General features: G+C 40.7%; 5 pseudogenes; all 5 read left to right on the forward strand.

Moving 5' to 3' along the window:
• The first annotated feature begins 884 nt into the window (after positions 1-884).
• Positions 885-1,002, forward strand: LOC128036981 (5S ribosomal RNA; annotated as a pseudogene).
• Positions 1,003-1,461: 459 nt separating this feature from the next.
• On the forward strand, positions 1,462-1,576 carry LOC128036980 (5S ribosomal RNA; annotated as a pseudogene).
• Positions 1,577-2,028: 452 nt separating this feature from the next.
• Positions 2,029-2,138, forward strand: LOC128036982 (5S ribosomal RNA; annotated as a pseudogene).
• A 169-nt stretch (positions 2,139-2,307) lies between these two features.
• Positions 2,308-2,419, forward strand: LOC128036984 (5S ribosomal RNA; annotated as a pseudogene).
• Positions 2,420-4,516: 2,097 nt separating this feature from the next.
• On the forward strand, positions 4,517-4,627 carry LOC128036983 (5S ribosomal RNA; annotated as a pseudogene).
• The last annotated feature ends 1,205 nt before the right edge of the window (positions 4,628-5,832 follow it).

Consider the following 5,832-nt stretch of genomic DNA (forward strand, 5'->3'; position numbering starts at 1 on the left):
ATTTTAAATTTTAAATTGGGAAGCGATAAGGGGCTTTTATGAATAGATTTTGAAGTTGGCGGGTCGATCATACCGACTTAATGGGATCCCAGAACTCGATTAAGCCTGGGAAGAGTACTAGGTGGGTGACCTCCGGAATCCCGTGTTGCACCCTCTTTTATTTCATAAAATTTTTTTAGTTGCATTTTCTCGGGTGGTGTAACTCAATCCTTATTTGCGTTTTGTGAAATAAACAATTTGAAACGATATTTGGTGAATTTGCATTTAAATTGGCGCAACTGCGATAAGGCGGCTTTATATGAATAGATTGCGAAGTTGGCGTGCGATCATACCGACACTAATCGCGGATCCATGAACTCATGATTAAGGTGCTTGGGCGAGTAGTACTAGGTTGGGTGACCTCCAGGGAATCCTCGTGTTGCACCTCCATTTTATTTCATATAATGTTTTTTTAGTTGCATTTTCTCGGCGTGGTGTAACTCATTCGTTATTCGTTTGTGAAATAAATAATTTGAAACGATATTTGTCAATTTGCATTTAAATTGGCGCTAATCGATAAGGGCGCCTATATATGAATAGATTGTGCAGAGTTGGCAGGTGCGATCATACTAGCACTAATGCCGGATCCCTCGAACTCCATGATTAAGCGTGCTTGGCGAAGTAGTACTAGGATGGGTGACCTCGCAGGAAGTCCTCGTGTTGCACCCTCCCATTTTATTTGAGATAACATTTTTTTGTTGCATTTTCTCGGCGTGGTGTAACTCATTCGTTATTTGCGTTTTGTGAAATAAACAATTTGAAGCGATATTTGGTCGAATTTGCATTTAAATTGGCTAAGAAGCGATAAGGGCATCCTTTATATGAATAGATTGCATGAAGTTGGCGGGTGCGATCATACCGGCACTAATGCACGGATCCCATCGAAACTCCATGATTAAGCGTGCTTGGCGAGAGTAGTACTAGGATGGGTGACCTCTGAGGAAAGTCCTCGTGTTGCACCCTCCATTTTATTTCATAAAATTTTTTTAGTTGCATTTTCTCGTGTGGTGTAACTCAATACGTTATTTGCGTTTTGTGAAATAAACAATTTGAAGCGATATTTGGTGAATTTGCATTTAAATTGGCGCAAGTCGATAAGGCGACTTGTATATGAATAGATTGCGCAGAGTTGGCGGATGCGATCATACCGACACTAATGCCGGATCCCATCGAACTCCATGATTAAGCGTGCTTGGCGAGTAGTACTAGGTTGGGTGACCTCGCAGGAAGTCCTCGTGTTGCACCCTCCCATTTTATTTCATATAATGTTTTTTAGTTGCATTTTCGGCGTGGTGTAACTCATTCGTTATTTGCGTTTTGTGAAATAAACAATTTGAAGCGATATTTGCTCGAATTTGCATTTAAATTGGCCAAGCTGCGATAAAGGGCGCCTTATATATGAATAGATTGTGCAAGAGTTGTGGGTGCGATCATACCAGCACTAATGCCGGATCCCATCGAACTCCATGATTAAGCGTGCTTGGCGCGAGTAGTACTAGGATGGGTGACCTCTGAGGAAGTCCTCGTGTTGCACCCTCCCATTTTATTTCATAACATTTTTTTAGTTGCATTTTCTCGGCGTGGTGTAACTCATTCGTTATTTGCGTTTTGTGAAATAAACAATTTGAAGCGATATTTGGTCGAATTTGCATTTAAATTGGCGCAATGCGATAAGGCGACTTTATATGAATAGATTGCGCAAGAGTTGGCAGTGCGATCATACCGCACTAATGCCGGATCCCATCGAACTCATGATTAAGCGTGCTTGGCGAGTAGTACTAGGTTGGGTGACCTCACAGGAAGTCCTCGTGTTGCACCCTCCCATTTTATTTCATATAATGTTTTTTAGTTGCATTTTCTCGGCGTGGTGTAACTCATTCGTTATTTCGTTGTGTGAAATAAATAATTTGAAGCGATATTTGCTCGAATTTGCATTTAAATTAGCGAAGCTACGATAAGGGACTTATATGAATAGATTGTGCAGAGTTGGAGTGCGATCATACTAGCACTAATGCGGATCCCATCGAACTCCGATTAAGCGTGCTTGGCGAGTAGTACTAGGATGGGTGACCTCGCAGGAAGTCCTCGTGTTGCACCCTCCCATTTTATTTCAATAACATTTTTTGTTGCATTTTCTCGTGGTGTAACTCATTCGTTATTTGCGTTTTGTGAAATATACAATTTGAAGCGATATTTGGTCAATTTGCATTTAAATTGGTGCAGAAGCGATAAGGGCATCCTTTATATGAATAGATTCTGAAGTTGGCGGAGTGCGATCATACCGGCACTAATGCCGGATCCCATCGAACTCCATGATAAGCGTGCTTGGCGAGTAGTACTAGGATGGGTGACCTCGCAGGAAGTCCTCGTGTTGCACCCTCCATTTTATTTCATAAATTTTTTAGTTGCATTTTCTCGTGGTGTAACTCATCGTTATTTGCGTTTTGTGAAATAAACAATTTGAAGCGATATTTGGTGAATTTGCATTTAAATTGGCGAAGCTGATAAAGGCGACTTATATGAATAGATTACGCTGAAGTTGGCGTGCGATCATACCGACTAATGCAGGATCCCTGAACTCATGATTAAGCGTGCTTGGCGAGATAGTACTAGGTATGGGTGACCTCGCAGGAAGTCTCGTGTTGCACCTCCATTTTATTTCATATAATGTTTTTTAGTTGCATTTTCTCGGCGTGGTGTAACTCAATCGTTATTTGCGTTTTGTGAAATAAACAATTTGAAGCGATATTTGGTGAATTTATTTAAATTGGCGCTAACTGCGATAAAGGCGACCTTTATATGAATGATTTGCAAGTTGGCGAGTGCGATCATACGACACTAATGCGGATCCCATCGAACTCCATGATTAAGCGTGCTTGGCGAGAGTAGTACTAGGATGGGTGACCTCACAGGAAGTCTCGTGTTGCACCCTCCATTTTATTTCATATAATGTTTTTTAGTTGCATTTTCTCGGCGTGGTGTAACTCAATCGTTATTTGCGTTTTGTGAAATAAACAATTTGAAGCGATATTTGGTCAATTTGCATTTAAATTGCATAAGCTGCGATAAAGGCGACTTTATATGAATAGATTCGTGAGTTGGGTGCGATCATACCGACACTAATGCCGGATCCCATCGAACTCATGATTAAGCGTGCTTGGCGAGTAGTACTAGGATGGGTGACCTCAGGAAGTCCTCGTGTTGCACCTCCATTTTATTTCATATAATTTTTTTAGTTGCATTTTCTCGGCGTGGTGTAACTCAATCGTTATTTGCGTTTTGTGAAATAAACAATTTGAAGCGATATTTGGTGAATTTGCATTTAAATTCGGGCAAGCTACGATAAAGGCCCTTTATATGAATAGATTACGCAGAGTTGTGGAGTGCGATCAACCGGCACTAATGCGGATCCCGTGAACTCCAGATTAAGCGTGCTTGGCGAGTAGTACTAGGATGGGTGACCTCCAGGAAATCCTCGTGTTGCACCCCATTTTATTTCATATAATATTTTTTAGTTGCATTTTCTCGGCGTGGTGTAACTCATTCGTTATTTTTTTGTGTGAAATAAACAATTTGAAGCGATATTTGGTCAATTTGCATTTAAATTCGGCAAGCTGCGATAAAGGCGACTTATATGAATAGATTCCAAGAGTTGGCGGGTGCGATCATACCGGCACTAATGCCGGATCATCGAACTCCTGATTAAGCGTGCTTGGCGAGAGTAGTACTAGGTTGGGTGACCTCAGGAAGTCCCGTGTTGCACCTCCATTTTATTTCATATAATGTTTTTTAGTTGCATTTTCTCGCGTGGTGTAACTCATTCGTTATTTTCGTTGTGTGAAATAAATAATTTGAAGCGATATTTGTCGTTTGCATTTAAATTGGTAAGCTTGATAAAGGCGACTTTATATGAATAGATTGTGCAAGAGTTGTGGGTGCATCATACCGGCACTAATGCTGGATCCATCGAACTCGGGTTAAGCGTGCTTGGCGGAGTAGTACTAGGATGGGTGACCTCTGGGAAGTCCGTGTGGCACCTCCATTTTATTTCATATAATGGTTTTTAGTTGCATTTTTGGCGTGGTGTAACTCATTCGTTATTCGTTTTGTGAAATAAACAATTTGAAGATATTTGGTGAATTTGCATTTAAATTTGGGCAACTCGATAAGGCGACCTTTATATGAATGGATTAGCAGAGTTGGCGGAGTGCGATCATACCGCATAATGCGGATCCCATCGAACTCGGATAGCGTGCTTGGCGAGTAGTACTAGGATGGGTGACCTCTGGAAGTCCCGTGTTGCACCCTCCATTTTATTTCATATAATTTTTTTAGTTGCATTTTCTCGGCGTGGTGTAACTCAATCGTTATTTGCGTTTTGTGAAATAAACAATTTGAAGCGATATTTGGTGAATTGCATTTAAATTCGGGCAAGCTGCGATAGGGCGACCTTTATATGAATAGATTCGCAAGTTGTGGGTGCGATCATACCGGCACTAATGCCGGATCCCATGAACTCATGATTAAGCGTGCTTGGCGGAGTAGTACTAGGATGGGTGACCTCCAGGGAATCCTCGTGTTGCACCCTCATTTTATTTCATATAATGTTTTTTAGTTGCATTTTCTCGTGGGTGTAACTCATTCGTTATTTGCGTTGTGTGAAATAAACAATTTGAAAGCGATATTTGGTGAATTTGCATTTAAATTGGTAGCTGCGATAAAGGCGACTATATGAATAGATTGTCGAGAGTTGGGTGCGATCATACGACACTAATGCCGGATCCATCGAACTCAGGATTAAGCTGCTTGGTGAGTAGTACTAGGTTGGGTGACCTCCAGGAAGTCCGTGTTGCCCTCCATTTTATTTCATATAATGTTTTTTAGTTGCATTTTCTCCGTGGTGTAACTCATTCGTTATTTGCGTTTTGTGAAATAAACAATTTGAAGCGATATTTGGTCAATTTGCATTTAAATTAGCAGAAGCGATAAAGGCATCCTTTATATGAATAGATTGTGAAGTTGGCGGATGCGATCATACCACTAATGCGGATCCCATCGAACTCATGATTAAGCGTGCTTGGCGAAGTAGTACTAGGATGGGTGACCTCGGAGAATCCTGTTGCACCCTCCCATTTTATTTCATAAAATTTTTTTAGTTGCATTTTCTCGGTGGTGTAACTCATTCGTTATTTGTGTTTTGTGAAATAAACAATTTGAAATGATATTTGGTAATTTGCATTTAAATTGGGCAGCTACGATAAAGCGACTTTATATGAATAGATTACGAAGAGTTGGGTGCGATCATACCGCACTAATGCCGGATCCATGAACTCATGATTAAGCGTGCTTGGCGAGTAGTACTAGGATGGGTGACCTCCAGGAAGTCCTCGTGTTGCACCCTCCATTTTATTTCATAAAATTTTTTAGTTGCATTTTCTCGATGTGGTGTAACTCATTACGTTATTTGCGTTTTGTGAAATAAACAATTTGAAGCGATATTTGGTGTTGCATTTAAATTGGATGGCTCGATAAAGGCGACTATATGAATAGATTGCGCAGAGTTGGCAGTGCGATCATACAAGCACTAATGCAGGATCCCATCGAACTCCATGATTCAAGCGTGCTTGGCGAGTAGTACTAAGGTTGGGTGACCACAGGAAGTCCCGTGTTGCACCCTCCATTTTATTTCATATAATGTTTTTAGTTGCATTTTCTGGCGTGGTGTAACTCATCGTTATTTGCGTTTTGTGAAATAAACAATTTGAACGATATTTGGTAATTTGCATTTAAATT

This window comes from Gossypium raimondii, unplaced genomic scaffold (assembly GCF_025698545.1).
Source record: "Gossypium raimondii isolate GPD5lz unplaced genomic scaffold, ASM2569854v1 Contig00142, whole genome shotgun sequence".
NCBI classification, from domain to species: domain Eukaryota; kingdom Viridiplantae; phylum Streptophyta; class Magnoliopsida; order Malvales; family Malvaceae; genus Gossypium; species Gossypium raimondii.